Here is a 16265-nt window from a genome sequence, read left to right as displayed (position 1 = left end):
ACCGGGTCAAACTTAACACACACATTTTCTTTTTACTTTTACAACCTACATAAAAAAGCATTAAAATATTACGCTCCCTCAACTTCCTCTGCAGCTGCACTTTGCAAAGGCCTGACTCAGCATTTACTCTCAACAAAGAAGAATATATATATATCTATATATATGTGTATATATAGATATATATATGTGAGGCAAAACACTTGAGTACAGGAATGTTGAAAATGAAATATAAATAAATATAAAAAAGCATGAAAGTTTCATTATTAGCAGCAGAATGTCAAATTTATTTCTATGCCTCATTTAAAACAACATAGTTGACCAAAGAGCTTCACTATTTACACTAACCTTAAAAGTTTTGAACTTAATCTTTGACCCCCTGTCCCTTTTTTCCACACTCAGCACTTTTCAAGCCAACATCTCAAAATCAAAATCTCTGAGGACTTCAGTAAAGTTTGAAGTAAGCATAAAAAAAGAAAGACTTCTTTTGACCCAAAATGGCCGCCTTCCTGTACATTTGAGGAAATACTTCCAACAGAATCCCTTCATTGATCTGGAAGGATCGATCTATGATGCAAATTTCAGATCTGTATGATGCACCGTTTGGCCCATCTCTGTTTAGGGGGCTGATTCCTGGTTTTTAACTGGGACACTAAATGCACAAACCTAACAGAAAACTCCTTATGGAGAGAGACCCATGGTGCATCAACGCACACAAAGGATTTGCTGTCAGTAAGAGCTGATGGTAAAAGCAGAGGCAAAAACAGCAGCAGAGGAGCTAAAAACCCGACAACGCCCGATTCAACGTGTGAATATTGTAGTTTTCATCTGTTTTTGCAATTCTGCATACGCATGTGATTTTTTTCAGCAGTAACTGGGACAGAAGACCTGAAACAGAAACGTTTGGTTCAGTTGACCAGAATGACACGTCTAATCAACCTGATTATAACAGGTTCATGATGAGTCGTTTCCTGCTGCTTGGCGGTGAAATACTAAACACAGAATGATGAATTAATCAATTGTTGTCACATCGTAACATAATTAAGTTTAAATCCTTCTATTCTTGTTTGGCTTTTATTTTAACTCTTGAATTGAGCTGAACTGTGAAAAATCTCACGAAAAGTGGGTGCAGTAAGTCTTTCTACCAGCAGGGGGCAGCTTGTGTCTATAAATTAGTGTCTAATCCAAGTCTTATTCTGAGTTCCTCAGTTATGTTTCCTGGAGCTGATTGTGTTGAAATTCTTAGTTTTATAATAAATGACTTAATATCTAGTAATGAGAGAAACTTTGGTTCTTTACTCCACGTTTATTTAACAGCTCAGATTGTAACAAAATTAGTCACCATGACTACAATACACATTTTTTTGACTGATTATTGTGTTTTTAACATGTAAGCCTCTTTAATCTGCCTTGCTGCTGAAATGTGCTGTTCAGGTAAACCTGACCTGATTTGAATTCAACCACAGAGATTAAGCTGAGCTGAACAGAAGATCACCTGACATCATGTTTCTCTGCATCACTCAGCCTGCTGAAATCATGTGAATTTTTCTCTGGCAGTTTTGTTCGTGGTCAGAGAACGCACCGCGCTGAGGCAAAGCCGTTTCACTTCAGACGTTTCTCACAGCTCCATAAAGACATTGTGCTCTGAACTCAGCTCTGCACACAAACCAGAGTCCTGATCCAGAAGAAGATGTTACAAACGACCTCTAAAGTTCAACTTTAACATGTTAACAGCAGTGTATGCATCTGGTGTGGAACCAGCTGTGCATGTTGTGTCACATAATCATGTGTTATGCAGAATGTCTCCTGTTAGGTTTGTGGTTGTATCTTATATGGTCCCCATGCCTGCTGAGAGACATGAAACCATCAGAACCATGTGGTTCACCCTGTAGCTCTAATCTATCATGTTTACAGTCTGTCTTCTTCCCTGACTGAGTGAAGTCAGAGATCAGCAGCCGATCAAATCATGCAGCAGGTAGTTCGGGTCAGTGTGGTTCTGCTGAATGTCGTCTGGATCTCCTTCTTTTTGACTCCAGATCTGGACTTCTCAGGTGAGACCAGCTAAAGGAGAGGAACCTTTAAATGTTGATGCTGCTGATGTGACATTAGTTTGAACAAACAAACTGTCTTTAGTCACATTTAGACTTCCTGATTGTCTGTTTTTCCTACATGACACATCATTTAAAGGCGGTTAAAAGAATCTGGACAAACTTTGGTTCACATATTCAACAGTTATTTAAGTGTGAATAATCTTTATGTATGTGTATTATTTCTACTCCACACATGTAGAGGCTCAAACAGACACCAACAGATATACAGGAACATTAATAGGTTAGAGAAAAATATTTAAGGATTCTCTTACAAGAAATGTAATCTATGGCAGAAAACCAATCAAGGATATAATCCATGCATTTCCTAAGACCCTTGGCTCTAGTGTGGTCAGGAGGTGCTGGTGCTTGTCTCCAGTGAATATTTTGGGCAACAGGTGTGGTCACGCTGGACAGTATGGCAACACAGAAACAGATAGGACAACATTAACATTCAACATGAGTGGATGTGACCATGTGACCTGTACTGTAACCATGGAGATGTGTCTCTCAGTCTTTGTGCAGAGGAGAAGCATCAGCAGCTCTGATGAGACGTTCATGACGAAGTTCTGCCTTCAGCCAGACTCTGACAGGAAGTGGACATCAGCCGGACCTTCAGCCAGTGGTCCAGATAAAGACATCACCACCGTCACAGAACAAAGTGGTGAGACTAAACAGTTTGGTTTGATATCTGAATGTTTTGGATATTTCTGTCAGAAAACCAATACATAAAATTATTCTCTATTTTGGATTATTTTAAATCTCGGTTCAAACACAGCTCTTTTGTGGAATCCAAATTAAATCTATTGAGGTTTATTGGAGCCAAGTGGCAAAATTAGATTATTTGAGTTATTTTTGAAACAAAATAGTAACGAGGTAATGGATGTACAGTATGTGTTCATGTGAATATAGCTTCATATAACTACATTTATAGTTCTACATTCAATCCATGCATTATTTGCAGTGAATGGAAAGAAAATTCGACATGAAGAATCCAACTCAGGTGACAAGTTCTCCACATCTGCAGCTCCTGATCCTGATCAGATGTGAGTAAATGAAGCTTTAACTTTCCTAGCTGTGAGGCATCAACAAAAACTGACCTTGAACCATTTATGACCACAAAGATGTTAAAGCTGGTTTGATCTGAGTCGTCATATGGAACCTTCTTCTTGTGCCACTGCAGTGTTTGAACAGATGTTTAGACATCCTTGAATGGTTGCCATTTGAGGTTGAAGGATTCCTCGAACATAAATTAAAACTTTGCTTTGAAAAACATATTTTTTTGCTGGTTTTCTTTTCAGTGATTTGTACGGACCGACTGTATTTCCTCATGAACAGAGACTGACTTCACCACCAGAGTTCAGCTCCAGCTCCGAAGCTGATCTTGTCACAAAGATTCCAACAACTCCACGAAACCAGCAGGATGAAACCAGTCAGCAGAAAATCACCATCAGTCCACTAAGACCAGGAACAGGAAGTGAGTTTTTACTCCAGCAGGTTTTCATCCAAGCAAAGATGTTACAGTGTTGGTATGCATACACAAAAAAATCTATGCTTAAATAAAATGAACAATACAATATCATACATTTTAACAATAGTTCCACTTCCAGCTGTCAGAGCATTTCTATTACTATTTTTCACCCACAAGTGAAAATCCAAATTAAATCTATTGAGGTTTATTGGAGCCAAGTGGCAAAATGAGATTATTTGAGTTATTTTTGAAACAAAATAGTAACGAGGTAATAGATGTACAGTATGTGTTCATGTGAATATAGCTTCATATAACTACATGTATAGTTCTACATTCAATCCATGCATTATTTGTAGTGAAGGGGAAGAAAATTCGACATGAAGACTCCAACTCAGGTGACAAGTTCTCCACATCTGCAGCTCCTGATCCTGATCAGATGTGAGTAAATGAAGCTTTAACTTTCCTAGCTGTGAGGCATCAACAAAAACTGACCTTGACCCATTTATGAACACAAAGATATTAAAGCTGGTTTGATCTGAGTCGTCACATGGAACCTTCTTCCTGTGCCACTGCAGTGTTGGTGAAAACAGACACTACTGACATCATTTAATATTATCTGAAAAACAATATATATTTAAAAACCATTGAGAGCCACAGAGCTGCATGGTGGGACACATATGTCACATCTGAGACGAATAAAGTCTGCAGTAGTTTATCTGTCTTGCAGCAGAGAATTCAGCTAACAGATGGGAGATGAACCGTTTAGGATTTTAATATGTTTCCGTGTTTTCCTCAACTGGTTTCTGTCTTTCTATCTGCGGCATGAGTTCACATCACGGTGAACTCAGCTTTGGTGAACCCAAAGCTGTTTGGCAGCTTTGGGTCAATAGGAGGCGCTCTGTGTTCCTCAACCATGCAAGAATGACCAACTATTTTCATTACTTTTACACTCAGGTTGATAATTAGGTAACTAATTATGTATAAATTGATTGTGTGTCGATAAGCTTTTTTGTTGTTTTGTTTTTCAGATCTGGAGCTGATCTTGTTACAAGGATTCCAACAACTCAAAGAAATCAGAGGATGGACATCAGCCCAGCCGGTCAGCAGGAACCACTCACTACTGTCAGACTAACCAGTGAGTGTTTACTGACTGTGGAGCTGATCGGTCCAAGTCACTGCAGCCTCTTTTCTGTTCCAGCAACAAGCTATGCTAAACACACAGTTACATGCAACTACATCTGAAATTGTTTAAATTCTGCCTTACTTCCAAATTCATTATATTGGCAAAACTCTAAATTATCCAATTCTTTGGCAATAAAGAAATTACATAAGTATCCTTTAATTTAAATGAAATGGGTGATTCAGGGATTTTCTCCAAAGTCAACACTAAATCCTTCTTTCAACAGCTGCTGCAAAGTGAAAATGCTCTGAGCAGCATTTGCAGAAAATGAGATTATTGCTCGAGCTGTTTGTGTCCCAAAAACATCAAACCAACATGATAATCACGGGAAAAGTCAACTTTAATTCTTTCAGAGCTGCAGCAGAGATGTGCTTTAGCGCAGACTTTCACCGATGCCACGGTTTTGTTTTCAGCTCTTGCTTTTCCTGAAGACTGCTGCTTTGTGTTGATGAAAGGACCCATGAACGAGAAGCTTATCGCTTCAGTGGATTTGACTGATCCCTGCTGCCCCATCAATGCAGCCATGTAAGTACTGCGAGTTTGATTTCTGTCACTCCTGGTAGAATACGTACAAAATTAGCTCTCTTTCACTGCAGTGTTGAAGGGGCAGCATTACATAAAATCCACTTTTGTGAGCCTAACATCATGTTATAATGTTATTTCCTCTTCAGTTGCTTTGATTCTGTCATGCATGTGTGAGAAATCCTTTAATCTTCAAAGCAATCATTCAACCATTCACCTGGCTGGACCTAGCCCCGCCTTCAAGCTGTAACTCCTCATCTGAGCCGCAGTTTCCAAGATTCCACCTCACAGAGCAGCCCCTCCTCCACTCTGCTCCTACAGACTAGCCAGCAGCAGTTAGCAGATGCCTGGTGGAACAGCTGAACTCATTGCAAGAGCTCCTTCTCAGTTCTACACTGGTGAAAACATTGATAAAGTGTAATAGAAAATATTATCTGAGTGTAATAGAAAAGCCATGTTGTGAAGCCAGAGTGTGAGAAAGAGCAGGAGTTTTTAAAGAGACAGAGGCCCAATTTCAAGGTGCTTAATTATACATTTTTAAGTCAGTTGAAGGTAATAGTTACTTGATTGAACTATAAAATGGCACTATCTGCCTAGAAAACACATAACTGTGTGTTGAAACACTGTTAAAGCTAAACATTTATATTTTATTTAACTCATTTGAGAAAAAAAAACTGAAATTATTTGCATTTCTTGTCTTTCAGTTTGACAACAAAAAAGGCACAACATCTCTGTGTGGATCCAAAGGAACCCTGGGTGAAAAGGATTATTGATTTTCTGCAGACAAGGTCAGTTTAGTGCAGTGAATGTCTCAGAAATGATTATGATTTTGGTAGCCCTATTATTCTACTTAAATCACTCAAAAGGTTTGATTATGTTTGGACATGCATCTTAAAGCAGTGACGGCAACTAATCCACTCTTTTTTATTTATACGGCACATTTAAACAATCTTAGAATTGTTTAAATGGAGACAAGGTAGTCTCTTTATATGCGGACGATCTTCTTTTGTACATCTCTAATTTGAATACTTCTATTCCTGCTGTGCTTGCCACACTTGGCAAATTTGGGCAACTGTCAGGCTATAAATTAAACCTCAGCAAAAGTGAATTATTCCCAATAAATGCTTTAGCTAAGAGTTACCCACTACGTACTTTACCCTTTAAGGTCATTGACCAAAGCTTTACCTATTTAGGAATCCAGATTACATATGAATACAAAGATCTCTTTAAAGCCAACTTCTCTTCTTTATTATTGCATGTTAAGGAAGATTTTGATCGTTGGTCGTTGCTAGGCCTCTCATTGGTCGCTCGGGTTAACTTGATCAAAATGAACATTCTTCCACGGTTTTCTTACCTCTTTCAGTGCATACCTATTTTTCTTTTACGGTCCTTTTTCAGCAAATTTGATAGTATGATTACCAAATTTCTCTGGAATGGGAAGGCCCCTCGCATAAGTACTCAATTCTTACAAAGACCTAAAAGGCTCGGGGGGTTGACCCTGCCAAATTTTAGATATTATTATTGGGCTTCAAATATTAGACTTTTTAGATATTGGCTCCAGACAGACAGCTGTTCCTCTCCAGCTTGGCTTGGTATGGAGGCCAACTCTGTGAAACTTGTGTCCTTGGCTGCCTTACTATATTCACCATTACAGTCCTCAACTAAACCTTATACTTCTAATGTAATAGTTGAAGCTTCCTTAAGGCTGTGGATGCAATTTAGACGACATTTTGGCCTACAGTCTCTTTCTGTCCATGCCCCTATAGCCTCAAATCATGCCTTTCCACCATCTCTCACAGATTGTATCTTCCTTTCATGGCAGAGAATAGGAATTACAACTTTTCAGGATATGTATATTGATAATACTTTTGCCTCATTTCAACAAATCTCTGAGAAGTTTGATATCCCACGCCACCAATTTTTTAAATACTTGCAAGTACGCAGCTTTGTCCGCTCTACCTATTCAAATTTTCCCAACCTTCCCGGGGATTCACCGTTAGATAGTTTTCTAAAACCTACTGCCAAATTGAAAGGGGCCATATCTTTTATTTATAATCAAATTACGCTTCTACGCCCTCAATCTCTGAACTCCTTTAAATCACATTGGGAGGAAGACCTCGGACAGGCCATTTCAGAGGATCTCTGGACACAAATTTTGTCGTTAGTGCATAAATCATCTATTTGTGCCAGACATAATCTCATTCAATGCAAACTTGTATATCGCACCTATTATACTAAAGCACGGCTAGCCAAGTTTTACACCAATGTTTCTGCTGCCTGTGATAGATGCCAGCATTCTCCAGCCAATCTGATCCACACTATTTGGTTGTGTCCTCAACTTTCTAACTATTCGTCCAAAGTTTTTGCTATCCTGTCGGACATTTTTGAAAAGAAATTGCAGCTTGACCCATTGACTGCTTTGTTTGGAGTTTCACCTCCACAGTCCAGCCTGTCCTCCTTTCAGAAATCTTCTTTAGCATTTCTGACCTTTTTGGCAAGAAGAGTGATTATAATGAAATGGAAGTCGCCTCAACCTCCATCATATGTCCACTGGCTTCGAGATACGTTGTATTTTATTAAACTTGAGAAAATTCGGTTTACTTTAAGAGGCTCTTCTACGAGATTTTTGGATTTGTGGAGCCCCCTGTTAAGAACCCTTACAAAGATTAATTTCCCTAATGTCCCTGAATGATGAGGTGGTACGTATGTAGCTGATGTTTATCATTTTTACCTATGTCTCTTTTTCTTCTGTTTTCCTTCTCTAGTTTGACTGATATACTGACTGTAGTATCCCCTGGCACCAGTGTTTGTTTTTTTTTGTTTGTTTGATTGTTTTTTTTTTTTTAATTTTATTTTATTATTAATGTATCTGTTTCCATTTACTCTGACCTGATCCACTTAATGTATTTCATGTCTGTATATATTTGGGTATGTTTGGGTTTGTTCTAGCCCTATTAGGTTGGTAGCTTAAAGGTACATTGTTAACTGTGTAACTATTGTACTGCCTTCGCATTGTACCTCACGATAAAGCATAAATAAAGTTTTGAAAAATAAATAAATAAATAAATAAATGGAGACAAGGTAAATATGTTTACCCAGACTGCGGTACATAGGGAATAATAAATCTGAGACAATAGCAAAAGAAAAACGTTAAAAGCAGAAAAAGTCAACAGGATTATAAACAAACCAACTCATTTGTCAAAAGCTCCTGAAAACAAGTGTTTCTTAACTTTATAACTTTATAGTCACTAATCATTTGAAATAAGCTAATTCGAATAAACATGTTTATATATATATATATATATATATATATATATATATATATATATATATATATATATATATATATATATATATTATATATATATATATATATATATATATATATATATATATATATATATATATATATATATATATATATATATTATATATATGTGGATATATATATATATATGTGGATATATATATATATATATATATATATATATATATATATTATATATATATATATATATATATATATATATATATATATATATATAAAATCCACTCCATATAAAATCCAGACTCTCTCTGACTTCAGCTCATCAACGACGCTGAGTCAGCACTCTGAAGTTAGCTTTGCTACGAAGATCCCAAGAACTCCACGGCATCAGAAGATCAACATCACCCTCAGTCCACCCAGAACAGAACCAGAACGTGAGTTTCTACTGGAGCGGGTTTTCATCCAAGCACGGATGTTAAAGATGTTAAACTCTGAGGCAGAACTGAGACAGGGGTTCAGGTTCTGTTGGTGCTCGTTGTTTAAAACACGCTATCTGTGTTACAAATGTGCACAAAACATTGTTGATATTCTGGTACTGTCAAAATGAAAAAAGGGCCAAAAACAATTTCATAATTGCAGTTTCCATGTAGTAAGAAACAATTAAAACCACACAAGAATAAGTTTGTTCAAGTGACAAGTCATTAAATAACACGCAGCACTGTCATCCTCCGTCCACTTCCTGTTGTTTTCTTTTGTTGTTTCCTCCAGTAGTAACATCCCATTGCTCATGAGTCACATGAGCAACGGGAAAAGGGTTTTTATTGTAGTTTTTTTCTTCAAAGTACTCTAATTTTGATTCAGCTGGAACACCACTACTTTGTAGCACCAGAGCTTTTTTTATTATCATTAAAAAATATTAGTTATGCTGAAATTTTTCGTTTCCATTAAACAAATGTATTTTTGTAATTCAAATTTGCACCTACTCGTGAAAGGAAACACTGTGTTTGGACAATTTCGGTTTGTATGGCAGCAGAAAATGAGCGTGTGCTCAGTCTGATGTTCACCAGTACCACGGTCTGGTTTTCAGATGGAACTGGTCCGGTCAAGTGCTGCTTTCAAATCTGCAAAAATCCCGTCGACGTGAGAGAGATCGCGTCGTTTCACATGACTGATCCTTTGTGCCCCACAAGTGCAGTTATGTAAGTACAACAAGCTGGGTGAGAAAATCAAAGATTTACTTGTATGGAATTGAAACTTGAGTTTTAATAGTTAAAAAAAAAAACTAAACATGCATTTCTTTTCTTTCAGTTTAATAACAAAAACAGCGAAACATCTCTGTGCAGATCCAAAGGAACAGTGGGTGAAAATGATTATTAATTTTCTAGAGAAAACGGCCCCATGAGGAACTTCACAGGGTCCTGCCTCATCTGATCATGTGAAGAATGATAAAACGCATGTGGCAAAGTGATTGTGATTTCAGTATCAGAATAATGTTATTCAAGTAATCAAAGATTTTGTTTTATTGGTAAAATAATTGTTTTGTTGTTTTAAAATCTGTTTGTTAAAAAAAAAAAAAACTATATTAGAGCAGGGATTCTAAGATGTGTTTTGGCCACGGATGAAAAAATGAAAAAATGTTCTCCATCAATAAAAATGTCATCAAATGGTTTTGATTTCTGATTATTAGAAAGGAAGTTTAAAGGCAAGTTTATTTGTGTAGCATTTAAAGTCATTGTTGTGTTCAAATGTAGGCAAAGAAGGAAGCAGTGAAATGCAAATTTCAAAGAAATTATTACGCAAAGGTAAAAGCTCAGAGAATATACTTTGAAATGCTGCTGATAGTTTATATATCACTGAATGGCTTAGTAACCAAAATACACCAAGTTCCAGCAAAGGCGTTTCAAGTCAGAAATAAAAGCATTGCTTCATAAAGAACATCGTGCAATGATCCGAGCCAAGCTCAAAGGACTCCACACAAGCCAGAGAATCCTCCTGCAACATTTTCAAGATATTGAAAATAATTTCTGCTTCAATAATAAGCAGAGGTAAGCGGATGAAGAGCTTGTTTTAGGAAGCAGGTTCTCTTCACTGAGCCTGTTACCATGGCGATATACTCGGAGTTAAGTTCATCCAACCAGTGGAAACAAAAACTTGCAGTTTCCCTGAACTGTTTGATCAAGTGTTAATAACCCACTTCCTGGAAGACCTGCTGGGTGTCAAATAGAGAAAAAAGCAGAAACAGAAGAACAGAGAGCACAAGAGAAAACTGGTTCCTGTATTAAGAAGGACATCAAAGAGATCCTGTTGAGAGGACTAAAACTTTACACAGAACTGCAAGTGTTGAACAAAATCTCCAAATGAACTCAAATGATTCTACATATCATCAGAGGCGCAACTTCATATGTTAAAAGGACGTTAATAATATCTCTGTCGGATTGCTATTCATGAACTTTTCTATATGTTCTTCAAGTTGACAGCAGCAGTCTATGTGGTTTGAACCAACCGTCCCTGGCGCATCACCAAGTAACACCTCAAGCAGAATGTCTCCTGTTAGGTTTGTGGTTGTATCTTATATGGTCCCCATGCCTGCTGAGAGACATGCAACCATATAACCATGTGGTTCATCCTGTAGCTCTAATCTATCATGTTTTCAGTCTGTCTTCTTCCCTGACTGAGTGAAGTCAGAGATCAGCAGCAGATCAAATCATGCAGCAGGTCGTTCGGGTCAGTGTGGTTCTGCTGAATGTCGTCTGGATCTCCTTCTTTTTGACTCCAGATCTGGACTTCTCAGGTGAGACCAGCTAAAGGAGAGGAACCTTTAAATGTTGATGCTGCTGATGTGACATCAGTTTGAACAAACAATCTGTCTTTAGTCACATTCAGACTTCCTGATTGTCTGTTTTTCCTGTGTAGGATCTCATTGACAGTAAATGCTCTGCAGTGACTCCTTTGTGTTTTACATGTTTTGGTGAAAGGTTGACATCCACTCATCATGAACATGAATGTCACATCACTTTCACTCTCTTAATGATTTTAATAAGCAGCGTGTTTGTGCTTCAGTAAAGTTTCTAAAAGCAAAATATAGTCTGCTGGTTGGCGTTCTTTCAAATGAGTTGGTTTCCTGCCACAGACTTAATGTTTCTTTTGTGTTGTATTTATATTTATTTATATTCTTATATTCTATATTCTTATTCCTTGTTTTCTTGTATAATTTAAGGTTTTTCGTGCATAATTTAAGGTTTTGATTACTCACATTTAGTGTGTACCTTTGTATTTAATTTGTATTTTTGTATTCTTTTGAATTTTGCTCACTGTGTGCTATCTTTTTTTTTTGCCTGTAAGCTGCTGGTAACTTCAATTTCCTGAGGGAGTCTTCCCAAGGGATCAATAAAGTACAAGTCTAAGTCTGTAAGGATCGTCGATCCGTCTTAATTTGAGTCGAGCTCGGTGACGTTGCAGAACCTTGTTTTGAGTTTTAGCTTCATTTTTGACAAAACGTGACTTTGGCAGAAAAAAAACTTACTTGGGTCATTAATTTGGGACAATATTCAACATGAGTGGATGTGACCTTGTGACCTGCTCTGTAACCATGGAGATGTGTCTCTCAGTCTTTGTGCAGAGGAGAAGCATCAGCAGCTCTGATGAGACGTTCATGACGGAGTTCTGCCTTCAGCCAGACTCTGACAGGAAGTGGACATCAGCCGGACCTTCAGCCAGTGGTCCAGAAGAAGACATCAGCACCGTCACAGAACAAAGTGGTGAGACTAAACAGTTTGGTTTGATATCTGAATGTTTTGGATATTTCTGTCAGGAAACCAATACATAAAATTATTCTCTATTTTGGAGACAATAAAATGCAATAAATGCAATAAAATGTGTCAGAAAATATGAATCTTCTAAATATTCTACATGTAAAATTAAAGAAAAATACCACACTGGAAAAAATATTCCCTTCTTTGAAGTTTTGCCCAAACTTTAATCTGATTCATTTGATTGATAAACTCAACTGCTTTATTTCTGAAAGGGATATGGAAATTATTTATGACTTCTTTTTTTTATTTTTTTTTTTTTTGTAGGTTTTGAAAAAAAAAAAAATCTGAATGTTCTTGTGCATTTCTTTTTATTGCATTTACATTGTTTTTGTTGTTGTTTTTTTAATCCAGTTTCCTATGTATTAAATCTGATTAGTTTTTATCTCAGTACATCCAAGTTAAATCCGTTGAAATTCATGGGTATAATGTGTCTAAATGTAATAAAATATTGAGTCATGTGTGGAAAAAAAACAAACTTTGTGTTCGTGTGAACAGCTTCATATAACTACATTTATAGTTCTACATTCAATCCATGCATTATTTGCAGTGAAGGGGAAGAAAATTCGACATGAAGAATCCAACTCAGGTGACAAGTTCTCCACATCTGCAGCTCCTGATCCTGATCAGATGTGAGTAAATGAAGCTTTAACTTTCCTAGCTGTGAGGCATCGACAGAACCTGACCTTGACCCATTTATGAAAATAAAGATGTTAAAACTGGTTTGATCTGAGTTGTCATATGGAACCTTCTTCCTGTTCCACTGCAGTGTTTGAACAGGTGTTTAGACATCCTTGAATGGTTGCCATTTGAGGTTGAAGGATTCCTTGAACATAAATTAAAACTTTGCTTTGAAAAATATTTTTTTGCTGGTTTTCTTTTTCAGTGATTTGTACGGACCGACTATATCTACTCATGAACAGAGACTGACTTCACCACCAGAGTTCAGCTCCAGCTCCGAAGCTGATCTTGTCACAAAGATTCCAACAACTCCAAGAAACCAGCAGGATGAAACCAGTCAGCAGAAAATCACCATCAGTCCACTAAGACCAGGAACAGGAAGTGAGTCTTTACTGCAGCAGGTTTTCATCCTCGCAAAGATGTTACAGTGTTGGTATGCATACACAAAAAAATCTATGCTTAAATAAAATGAACAATACAATATTATACATTTTAACAATAGTTCCACTTCCAGCTGTCAGAGCATTTCTATTACTATTTTTCACCCACAGGCCAGGCTAAAATGAAATGAGACAAAAGACAAAAATGGAAGGAATTAGGGTTAACATTTTGTTTTGTTCTGTTTTGTTTTAATGTTTTGGAAATATTTATTTATTTGATGGAGTATTTATTAATTATTTATAAGCATCAGTACTTATTCATATTATTATTATTCGCTAATTCTGAATTGAAATACGTCATGTAAGGTGCTGTACATGTCCATGTGAATACAATGACATGGTTACTTCATCATTCAGTTTGTGCGTTATTTACAGCGACTGGGAAGAAAACACAAACTGAAGAATCCGACTCAGATGACGAGTTTCTCACCTCTGCAGCTCCTGAGCCCGATCCTGAAGAAATGTGAGCAACGTTCTTGAATTTTGAGTGGAAGAAGTTAATGTGCAGAAGTGCAGTAATAGTCTTTAGTCTGCTAAGGTTGAAGCAGAATGTAGCCTTTTGTGTTTTCATGGCAAGATTGATCACATTGATCTATTCTGAGTCCTTCATCCAAACAAAAATATATTTCTCGTTTTTTATCGGTGAACCTTCTTCTTCTGTGGAAAATAAACGAAAGATTTTGAAAAAACAACAGTAAAAGTGGTTTTGCAAACGGTTATCCAATGTCAAAAAAAAAAGTCAACATTTTCTAGAAAGAACAAGGAATTTCAAAAAGTCAAACATTTCTGACTCAGAAATTTTTAAACTAATTTCTAACATGCTGTCTAACATGCTGTCATAATCTATGCCTTTTTACCATCCTGCTGATAAAACAAAACCTGATGCTTTATTTAGACAAAGAGGAGCCAGAAGGATTTCTACCCAACAAATGACTCGTAGCTCAAACAGCATGTCGTCCAATAATTTTCAGAAGTATTTTGATTAATTTCTTTGTCTTAGGGCCTTCACTAGGTTTAGTGGTGGTCTATGTATTAAATGCGATTGTGTAGACAAACTATTTTGGTTTTTTTTCAGTGATTTGTATAGACCGACTGTATCTACTCTTGAACAGAGACTGACTTCACCACCAGAGTTTAGCTCCAGCTCTGAAGCTGATCTTGTCACAAAGATTCCCACAACTCCAAGAAACCAGAAGGTCGACGTCAGACGAAGCGATCAACAGAAAGTCACCCTCAGACCTGGAAGAGGAAGTGAGTTTTTACCCCAGCAGGTTTTCATCCAAGCAGAGTTTTGTTATAAGCAAATGTTATGACTATATTTCGGATTCAAAGTGAAACATGGCCTTTGTTTCTACCAGGGTTAGGGTTAGGGTTAGGGCTCCACTGTTTGGGCTCAAACAGTGGATGAAATACTTGTTCTCCTGTTTGGGAGGCCAGCAAGTGAACTTTGGAAATGCTCACACTGCCACCTATTGGTGATAGGAAGTATTATGTTTGGACAATTTTACAGGTTCCTGACTCAGCTTATTAGATAGAGGGGAAAAAGAGTAGTAAGTCAAGAATGTTAGACTTTTATTATTTTCAAAGGTCTACAGTTTTAAACCTTTTCAAGTTTTTTTCTAATTTTTTATTAGATTCATCTCAAAATGTGTAAGTTTAAAAATGTTTAACTTTTGAAGCTGAGAAATATTTTCTGTCTTGGTTTGAGAAATTACTTTTTTTCCATATAATTATGATGCCATGCGGCTGTGATTGACCCATAGAAAACAGATGTAGTGCAATAAATAAATGACAGAAGAATAGTTTAAATAAAATTGTTTTAAGGATTCCTTGCAATGTTTGCAGTGAATGGGAAAAGAAAATCATTCAAACTGTTCTTGTCCTACAGAGCAGAACATCCACTTTGGGAAAAAGTTAACATCAACCATTTCAGACCTGCAGCAGGAAATGACTATTTGTTTGGTCAGATTTTTACCAATGCAACCATCTTGTTTTCAGACACAAATCCTCGTCTTGCCTGCTGCACCAGAATTTACGATAAACCTGTAGCCCTGAGCAGCATTTCTGCATATTACATGACTGATCCTCTTTGCGACATCAATGCAGTCATGTAAGTACCACAGGACAGCCGGGTTTCTGTCCTTCTGTCCTAGATACAAAATTAGCTCTGCTTTATTTTTGACTTCACCGTTAAAACTAAAATTTATAATTGTACTTTTTTTTTTCTTTTGTAAAAAAAAAAAAAAATTATGTGCCTTTCTTTTCTTTCAGCTTTGTAATTAGAAAGCAGCGCCTCGTCTGTGTGAATCCACAGAAACCCTGGGTGATGAGGTCCATGAATATTCTGAAGAAAAGGCCAAATTAAAAAGACCAACTGGAATGTGTCTCATGTGTAAACCTGCCTGGGTCAGACCGCGATACAGGCAGAGAAAACCACCGATGACAAAACAAACTCAAGTCAAGGCTCAGCTCGAGCGACCGGAGCCTTGACCCGAGGAGACGCCAAGGTCAGATGAGACCAGAATCAGGCAAGACGTCAAACATGTTAGCCAAGCTGATACAAGCTTTGACATCATTGTTTGTAAGTAATATTGAAGGTTATCATTATGATTAATTTTTTTTTTTTTGTTCTTGCTTTTGGAAGAATTTGATATTTTCCTGTTTAAATTGAATTTGAATAATTTAGCCCATATGCTGTATTTTTTCTTTGACTTCTTGATTCCAAATGTTTCTAAATTTACACAAGTTCATGTTCTATCCGAGTGACTAAGCAGAGAAACACTGTGCTGATGTGTGGTGGATTTGTAGCA

The sequence above is a fragment of the Poeciliopsis prolifica genome, unplaced genomic scaffold (assembly GCF_027474105.1).
Source record: "Poeciliopsis prolifica strain line A6 unplaced genomic scaffold, Auburn_PproV2 SCAFFOLD051, whole genome shotgun sequence".
In the NCBI taxonomy this organism is placed as follows: domain Eukaryota; kingdom Metazoa; phylum Chordata; class Actinopteri; order Cyprinodontiformes; family Poeciliidae; genus Poeciliopsis; species Poeciliopsis prolifica.
This window is presented reverse-complemented; position numbering follows the sequence as displayed.